Raw genomic sequence first — 10591 nt, forward strand, 5'->3', positions numbered from 1 at the left:
GATTATTGAATACAGTCAAGAAGTGACTCTATCAACTTTTCTAAGAATAAGCCAAACATTCAGACACATGCTTCTTTATGATTCTGTGTGAAACAAAATGTAGGATTTATCCTGTACATAAAAGTCCTGTATCTTAAACAGCAGTCTTCTGTTTTGCAGAGCAATTACCAATCCTAGTTTGAAACCCCTGGGATTTTTATTTTTTTTAAAATTGCAATAGACACAATCCAAGACTTTAAATCAATTTCTCCATTTCCACAGAATCCTGAGAAAATACTGTCTAACAGAGATGAGGAATCCTTAACCGAAACAGCATTTCTTAGTATCCTTTATGGAAGCCATGTTAATTTGTGGCTTCAGCATGCTTAGAAGCTAAGTGGTGACCCCTTCCAGAAATTGTGAGAGTAAGCAAGTTGTCTTCTAGACATGAAAATGTTATTTATAAGTGTATTGACTTCAAAAAATTTGCTCATTTGTTTGCAAAGTGAGTTCCTCGCACATGGCTAGCACTTTTACCCACCGTGCTATTTTTAAAAATATAATGTTAGAAAAGCTCCATTTATTTGAGTTTCCTTCTGGCAATCTGAAGCCATGCAAAGCATGAATATGATCTTTTTTTAAGGGCTGTGGAGATATTGCAAGACATTTTTTATTAAAATATGTTCTTCCTAGTCCACATTGTGAATAATAAATTCAGCAGCATTAAAGACGGTTAAAAAAAAACTTATTTCACTTGCTGCAAAGTTTTGCTCAAAGGGCTGGCGAAACAGAGCACTGTCTCTTTAACTGATTTTATTTTCTCTCCCCCTCTTTCTCTTTTTTAGTTTAAAGATTACATTTAATATCTATTTCCCAGCAGTGTACAAACTGACATCATCTACTCATAAAAGTGGAATGCTTTGCTTTTTTAAGCTTCAAGCTGAATAACAAATTGCCACAGATGACAGCATAAAAGAATAACAGAATAGAATCAAAAGAAAATTCATTGTCAACAGAAACCCCCTGCTGAGGAATTTCAATTTCATATATCTAATTATCCCTGTCAGTTGGAGGAACTGACAAAAAGCATTCTTTGTTCTCTCTTTCTGCCTCCCGCATCTCACTCTCAATTAATTCCAGCATACAAATATGACTAATTGTCTTTGCAGTGCTCAAGAGCTTTGTATATAAATGTTCATGAACTGAAAATGATTTGGAGGGTATTCAGGCGTCGATTTATGATATTTGAACACAATAGGCATGCATAATTCAGGTGACCATGTTAGCACCCTCACAAGCCCTTATTACAGAGATTAGGCAGGATTCTCATTTCATGTCCTGCTCCCTCCCCCTACCCTTCCATATATGCTTTGTGACAATAATTCACTTTGCACCTATTTAAAGAGGAAGAATTATACGTCTTCTGTGGCTCATAGAAACCACCGCCAACCATTTAAATCATATACGGGGGTGGTCAGAAGAAATGAATATCAAACACTCTGAAAAGCAGGGTGGCATCATTCAATTAAAGCTGCTGGTCCCAACGCAGAGATTCTGATGCTCAGCAGAGGGCTGTCCATACTTTGCTGGGTGTGAGAAAGTCTTCTGCCAAACTGAAGCTCTGCTTTAAACACAACTCGCTACTTGTTAAACTGGAAAGAGGAGCTTAGCATCTTCTGTGCAACTGCAAGTAAGTAATCGAGCAAAATTGTCAGATGTAATCAAATCTGGGGTACAAGATACTGAACTAATCCAAATGTCTCCATATAGCAATAGCACTTAGACTTATATACCGCTTCATAGTGCAGCCCTCTCTAAGTGGTTTGCAGAGTCATACATGCTAGACATGGGTATATTCCCCCTACATTCAGGAGCATGCAACACACACACAGAGAGAAACACAACCCCATCAAAAGCCAAGGCATTCCAGAATATATTCCTGCACCCAACTGAACCGTGCAAATAATTGCCTTCTTTCTCTTTTTTTATTTTTCTTGGATTTTGCTTTGAATTTACTGTTTTTCAATAAACGCATTTCAAAAGCACGGTACAGTTGCGATTTTAAACTGAGGATAAATTAAGTGATGCTGTCAGACAGTAAACAGATGCAGATTGCTCCCAAGCCTTAATGCTAATAATTCAATAATAAATAGGTGCTTTTCAGAAAATTTCAGTGGGATCCGTATTATTTTGAAAAGCAGAATTTGACTCCATAAAGTTCCATTATGTGGCTAATTCACCCAGAACTTAGCAGCATCTAATGAGAATAGTACTTCAAATGCAATGGGCTGAACCAAGGACAAAACCATTACAAAATTAAGTATTTTTAACTCACATTGATTTCAGCCATGGAACGTTAATGCACAGTATAACATATGGCTTAGCACAGATCTAAAATAGAGTGGGAGAGTGTAAAACAAAAACACAATACAAATGCTGCATCATGAACCCAAAATACAGCATTATTATGTAAGACTGAAGTGCTTGGACACTCCACTCTTTCTAAGGTCAATTCCTTAGGCTAACATGGTGTGTAGAAACAGTCTATGCTTCCAATGTTACATTTTTTCTACATGAGCTCTAGAATATATAGAAATAAAATTGGGATTCCACCCCCCTTTCAGGATTTAAGCGATGAGTTGAAAATTTGAATGTTCCCCAATCTGAAAAAAATACCAATTTAATGTATCAGGAATGTGCCTAGAATTTAATCATTTGTTGCTTAGATGAATACTTCTCCCTCTCCCTCTCTCCCTCTCTCCCTCTCTCTCTCTCTCTCTCTCTCTCTCTCTCTCCTCTCTCCCCCTCCCTCCCTCCCACATACACACACACACACACACACACACACACCTTCTAACATCAAGAGATATTTAAATTTTACTCTAATGTGTCACATCTTATTTTACTTTTATATTTATTTATATTTATCTTATAATTTACAAAATTATACAACGTAATTTAATAACTAAATTGGGGTTTAAACTATGATATTTCCTAAATGATAAATATTTTCTTAAATCAAATTCAATTAAACACCAATCAATTCATAATGAATTCAACATGGCTTCACTTCAGGCAGCCTTTGCCTTTAAATTAGACAGCCTTCTGGGCCAGGAAGTATTTTAATTTGACCACACCTTAAGTGATCAGTTTGTCTTACTCTGTCCAGATCTGAGTATATCCTCTCCCACAGTTTATGTAAATAATTACACATCAGAATTGGGATTCTCTCATTTCTTCTAGGTATAGGATTCTCTCCTTCAATCCTATTTATCCTAATACCTTGACCTTTTCTAAATTTTGTTTAGAAGGTGTTATCAGATTACAATACCCTCATAACATTCATGCTGCATATATAATATTTCTATAGCATAGAATTGGTATATCCTAATCCAGGCAGACTTTTCATTAGAACTTGGACTGATTGTTTGTATCAAATATGCCACGCTCCTAAAATCAATCAGTTGAGCTATTTCTGTTCATACATATACATAGATGCACAACATGTATAGTATGGCAACTTTACAAAATGAGTATTAATGCTATTGCCAAAGTCAGAGAATAATAAAATATGATTTCTTTTGAGATTAGCCAGTGACAATTGTGTTGCTTTGGCACATTTAACTCTGCTGAGACTTCCCAACAGCTCAGCAAATTTTACTTTGAAAAGCCTACAAATCCAAGCTTACTATTGTCCCAAGATAGTTTTTACTCCAAATTTCACCTGCAGATATATATTTGATCCTTTTATGTCTCTCCCCCTACTATTTCTCTAATTGTATCACTTGGCTTTAGTAAAGTTTGGGAATATAGTAGATGAAGGATATCGCTGTTAAGTTGTAGCCATATTGTCCTATGCCAATTGGCATATATTTAGATACATATGACTCATGGCTAACATAACTTTTGTTGCTTCTCAGTTTGTCTGGCATGGATATGATGTAGTATGATACATAGGTCCCAAAAATGCCTTTGCTGTTGACAATATGTGCCACTTTTCTTTTTAAGGGTATTTATAAGAGAGAAAGGGTAGGACTGAAAGATTGCATGGAAAAATTAGATAAGTGGCACTGAAAGCAATAGTCACAAATGTCACAAAGCATGCAAATAATATGTCCAATATTGAATGCCCATGGTGGATAGCTTAAAAGCTGAAAATCTATTTTGATTTCAGAAGTGAATGAGAGTGATTGATGCTGGGAAACCGGTGCCCGATATGAGCCCTTCTGTATCCCTGCTCAAATAGAGAAAGCAGGTGCAGTCATAGAAGTTTCTGATTATTTATGGCTTTTCGATACTTTGTGGGTTTAGCTGGTGAGAAAAGTTTTTCGCCCACTCACATGGACAAAACCCACCCGACTGTCTAGCCTGATTAAACTCGCATTGTTGCAATGAGCACATGGCAGGCAGGGGGAACATTATGAAATCTCACCGCCTGTGCCATGGCAACTGAAGAAACAGCTCATGGGAAGAATGTGAATAATAGAAAATAGCAATATTTCTCTTTGTGGTTTCACGCTTGACAGTTTTATTCCCGCATCTGCCTGATGTCCAGTGCACAAGTGAAGGGCTTGCTGTAACCAAGTGCCTCTGAGGCAATCACTGGCCTCAACTTCTACTCTGAATTGCCCTTGCCAGACATCACTGGGCGAGGGAGAGAAGTTTGGATGTAAGAAGAAACGGGGAGGGATAGATTTGAGAACGATCTATCTATCGCCTGAATAGCAGAGTCTCACTGCAGGGTTATAGATTTCTCTCTGTGGACTGAGACCGATTATTAAACAAACATGTTGAATGGCAACAGATTGTCAAGCAAGCCTCTGATTCTTCAGTTAGTGAAGAATTTGGGGGCTCGTCTGTTTCAACATTCGTAAAGTACTTTATCAAGACTTCTGGTGGTATTAAAAAGGGGGAAAAAGCAGTTAGCTACTTTGCTTAAAGCAGTTTGCTGAACTAACACATTAGCTGCAAATTTCATAGTCCGGGGTGTATCTACACACCGTTTTTTTGAGGAAACAAAGCAAAATCTCTTACTGTATGGATCTCTAAGTAATTCATTTATTTTGCTTTAAGTGTTAGTTCATTGGCACATAAGATTTTGAAAGCAGGTGCGTGCATGAGATTGAACATCACGTTTGCTGCCTTCTGCAATTCTCATACTTTAAAAAGTCAGTTTGATCCTGTCTATGGAAACATCAGGCCCAGCGGAGATTACAAAAACTGAATAGAGATATAACTTCAATTATTTTATTTATTTGCTTCTAGTTGAAAGAAATCTCAAAACAGTTAAATCGTAAGATGGTTTATTCAAAATGTTTCAGATATAGGCTCATACCCGTTTAACTGGAGCCAAGAATTATTTCAAAGTAGACAAGTATGCAATCACATACTACAATGTTAACTGTCTTTAGCAAATATTCTGCTGATGTAAAATATACTTTCATAAATTTATTTATTTATTTATTTATTTTTCATATTTGTATACCGCCCTACTCCCGAAGGACTCAGGGCGGTGAACAGCCATAATAAATACAAATACATATATATATAAATTTGCTCCAGCAGCAGAATTGAAAAGCATATTTTTTTTCTTTGTTCAACCTTTCTATGTGCAAATTTGTCAACTTGTTTCAACTAGGAAAACCATGGCCTTACTCATATGTTCTTTTGTTGCAGTGTGATAACTCTGTACTAAAATATTTTGTCTAGATCTGTCAAAGTCTTATTCTCAAATAGCAAATCTCATATATAGTCATTTCTCTTTGCCTAGGAAAATAAAATCTATTATTCCTCAACTTCTCTGTTCTGCATGCATTGACTTGGCATTGACTGTTGGCATAATATTACTTTATTATATATAGTAGTGATCAACAGGCTACTTCATTTTCAACAAGAGAGTCCTTAAGTCTTCCTTCCTTCCAAACATTGAAGTGGTACAATCCGCATTTCTGAATCTGTTGAACTTTTTCTCAGCAATTTCAATTCCATTTCCTATCTCTTCTAAACCAGCATTTCTTATGATATATTCTGCATGTAATTAAATAAATGACAATAATAGCCCTAGCATACTCCTTTCCCAATTTTGAGCTGTTTAGTTGCTCTGTATTCATTCTAACTCTTGCTTTCTGATCATCATACAAACTCTTCAATGAGCAGATGGTTTTAAGGACAATCAACACAGTGTTATTTTACCAGGTCAAAGACTTCCAATAACCAATAAAGCAAATATAGACGTTTCCATTATTCACCGAATAATGTGTAGCAGTGTGATCTAAAATGTCTCTTTTTTAAAAACCAGTTTATACATCTAGCAATTTTCATTCCATATATTATGAAATCTGGATTTCAAAACTTGAGCGTAGCTCTGTAATATATACAGTAAGTGCAGTGGTCTGGGCATTCTCTAACGCTGCTCGTTTTGGTATTAGAAATTAAATGGATTTTTTCCAGTCTCTTGGCCACTATATTATTGGGTATTCAGAAGTGTTTTTGAGCAGCTGCAAACTTGATGGTAAGCCTGCACTGCAGAAGCCCTACTGAATTCTGTGGGGACAAACAGATGAAGATCAGTGACAAACAATGCATTCCCAGATAGTAGAACATAAGTACTATAGCTCCAGAACAAAATATTAAACCATGTGGGAGTGGGAAGGAGTAGGATATTAATGATAAATGCTGTACATATCTGCTTTTGGCATAAAATAAAATCCTGGGGCTCTGCCCAGGATCCAAGAAACGGGAGGCTATAACAAGAAATCCCTCCCTGAAGTGGCTGTCTGAGAAACTGTTCAAGATTCTGTTATAACAATGCCAGAAATACTGTCCATACTGTATGAAGATCAAAGCTGGCTTTTCTTCATTTGGAAAAATGTTGATGAGGGGAAAAGATATACTGGGTAACATACATAAACTTTCTTGCTTTGGGAATCCTGCCAAAAGGGAAGACCTTTTGTTGCCAGTTTCAAGAGATGTTGTGGTTTGTTTCTTAGCAGGAAGATAGATGTACTTTCTTAGGGCCAGTTTTATTTATTCTTGTGCTTTTTCTTCCAGGATTATACTTGCAACAATGTACATCCTATGTGGGTAGCTACCAGAGGGTAACCCAAGCTGAGATTCCAGGAATTGCTGCATTCACATTCACCTGTAGTGCCAATTCACAATAACAGTGTCTTGCAAAATATATTGTTCCTTCAGCTTGCAGAATATAATATTACCGTATATTCTGAGAAGCAAGTGTGAAACGCACAATAGAAAGCTGCATTGTTATATGATCTACTTCAGAGCACCAAGTCATGGCCTAACCCAGTTTTAAAACAAGAGTACTGTTTTATTTGCAAGTGTTTCTGAATTTCAACGTTTCAATCTTTCCCATCTCACTTGTTAACTTTTCTCATATTGGCTCGATTCTCAGATAGTCAGTATACAGTATAAAGCCCAGTAGACAATCTTCCTAGTTTTAATTCCTCTGCTTAGATTTCTTCTTTTAAGGTTTTAGAACTACCTTACAATTCATTGTGGTAAAATTGGGACAACCTAGAATTCACAAAGAGTTTACAGGTTACTAGAATAATTTCCCTAAAACCTCTACACATTATCTGTTTTCATTGCTGTTCAAATCTTCTTTTCTTCCATTTCTTTCAAATTGTTTTATATTTAAGTTATATCACATTCAAATTCCCTAGGCCCACTTTTTTCCCTTGAATGAATGTAGTCTATCAAGACTTTGGCTGTAAACGGGATGATTTTACAGCCACATGGGAGATGGGAAATTTGGCTCCATGACAATGTTGTTGAGGGTAAACAAAGCCGGTGCATTACTCTCCTGATAAATGAGAGTGGGAAAAGTAGAGGTTGAAGTTTTGAAGCAGTCAGAGATCCTTGGTTTATCTACTTTTTAAACATTCCTTGAAAAATATATCTGGGAAGGTAGTTTTTGCAATGGGAGGAAAAATTATGAAAAGTAGCTCCTATTTTGTCTTCCCCTGCTAGAAATGCATTATTGACAGACTGTATAAAGCTAGAGTGCACTGCCAGATTACCCTGGATTTGGTTGCTACCAAGGGATATGTTATGTATTGTTGGAAAGAGGCATTGTTTGTTTGCTTGCTTGCTTGCTTGCTTGCTTTCTTCAAGCAACATTTGTATTTTTTTTTTTAAGAAAAGGCATATCTGAATGTCATTTAATGGACCCGTCTATTAGAAGCGCGCTGCTCTGTTTATAGGACATATGCTGAGGTGGCTGGGATGGCATCTGTGCCACGTCTTTTGTATTTCCTTTGCACAGGCCCAGGGAATGGCAGCATGTGAAATAGAGGCTCCTGCTGAGAAATGTTTTTCATACATACAAATGCAATGGCAGGATTCAAGGAACAGCTCGAGCCGCTTCCAAAATGTTCCTCACAAATAAGCATAAGCAAAAATATCTCGACGGAGAATGTGCACCGCTTGACCTTATATTCCACAATATTGCTAATTCACCAGTAGTCTTCTAAGCTGCATTTTTCAGGCCTCCTCCTTCCATATTATCAGCCCGCAGATTTGTTCTGTTTCCACTGCAGTGTTTATCTGCCAATTTTGCACAAAGTACCAGAACAGTACAATGTACCAGAAATATTCACAATCGAAACAATACCACGAATACAAACATTTAAATGACTTCCAATCTCCAAGATCCCCACAGCTAGCAAATAAATATTTAAGGTAGAAAAAAAATGTTCTGAGGAATGCACATCAAAGGACCATAAGTATGCTGTAAGACATCCATTCCAAAAGAATCCCTGCCCACATAGGCAGAGAGTTTCATAAAATTCACTGGGCTAGGACTACACAGCAGTATCTCATCTAGACATCAGAGTTAAGCTAATGCATAGAGAAGTCTGGTATTGAGCTCATGTAGGAAATCTTTCTTCCTCCCATCCCTATAATGCATTAAGGCAACAAATGTAACTTACACACTAACTTAAGGCTGCCATGCTTTGCACAGCATATCCAAGATCACACGTCAAAAGTAGACCCAATGGGTGGAGGGGAAAGAATAGAATAGAATAGAATAGAATAGAATAGAATAGAATAGAATAGAATAGAATAGAATAGAATAGAATAGAATAGAATAATATTCTTTATTGGCCAAGTGTAATTGGACACACAAGGAATTGGTCTCCAGTGCATAAACTTCCAGGGTACATACAAACAAAAAAGTAATATAATCATAAGATACCAATAAGAGAAGTAGTAGAAAAGATGAGCAGGATAAAAGTAATATTAATATTAAGTCATACTACATAGGTAAATATCCTTAGACAGAAGACAATATGATGGTAATTAGATGTTCAGCAGAGTGATGGCACAAGGAAAAAAAACCTATCTTTGTGTCTTAGTTGTTCTGGCATGCAATGCCCTATAGGGCATGCAACGTCCTATAGAAGTTGAAACAGTTTATGTCCAGGATATGAGGGGTCCGTAGATATTTTCTCAGCCCTCTTTCTGACTATAGACTGTATACAAGTCCTCAATGGAAGGCAGGTTGGTGGCAATGGTTTTTTTCTGCAGTCTTAACTATCTGTTAAAGTCTCTATTGTCCTCATATCTCATATATATTAAGAGATTAAATAAGAATTTAAGCATTATTTATTTATATATTCAGTTTAGAAACTGCCCATCTCTCTCCCAGATGGGTGGTGTACAAGTTACCATGTCTTGTGCCTTCGACCCTCCCCATTGCAAAAATAAATAAATAACTGTGAAAACAGGACCAAATTGTCAAGAGAAAGAAAAAATTACTCTCAGGTATAAAGGTGAGTCAAGATAGAGCTGGATTTAGTGGATGCTCTTGAGAGGAAGCAAAAGGACTCACTGTCAGTCCTATAGAGGAGACTAGTAAGGCCAAAATGTGAACTAAAGAAGGAAAACAGACAAAGTCAGCAAAGGAAGGTGCCAGCCAGGAGCCAGGCAGAGGGCATCCCTGAAGGATAATATATATATATATATTAAGTTCCAACCTGAAGTAGTGAAATTGGAGTTGGAATGGGAAAAGCTCCAATTGGAACAAGAGAGGGAGAAACTCCAGACCGAACAAGAGCAGGAAAAGCTACATCTCTATATCTAGAGATATAGAGAATCCAACTTTAGACATCAGCTGAGATGGGCAAAATAGAAGCATAGAACTCCAATTCGCTGTCCCCCTTCAGTGCTTGTTCCCAGAAAAAAAGCACAAGTTTACCAATTGTAGAGATAGGTATGATGCTGTATCCTTCACAAATTCTCAGAAAGCATCTCCTAACAAATTCCCCATGAACATTGGAAGTGCTGTCTCTGGACTCTGGACTACTTCAATAGATTTTTGAGAACAGTATCAGTAGAAATGAAAGTGGTATTAAGAATTATAAATTGTTTGGAGGCAAGATGAAATCCTGGTTGGACTTACACTGAAAAACCTCCATCAGAAGTTGGAGGAAACTCTGGAAGAAAAGTCATATGAGATACAATATTCCAGACATTTACTCACTAGGTGCAATATATGTGTGAAGTTTTGGAAGAGGGAGGGATGAAATCAACATAAACAAAGCGATTTGGATTTCGATCCAATTATTGTACCTCCTGCAATTGATATTTT

The sequence above is a fragment of the Pituophis catenifer genome, unplaced genomic scaffold (genome assembly GCF_029215685.1).
Source record: "Pituophis catenifer annectens isolate HBS135680 unplaced genomic scaffold, rPitCat1.0.hap2 SCAF_3, whole genome shotgun sequence".
Lineage (NCBI taxonomy): Eukaryota > Metazoa > Chordata > Lepidosauria > Squamata > Colubridae > Pituophis > Pituophis catenifer.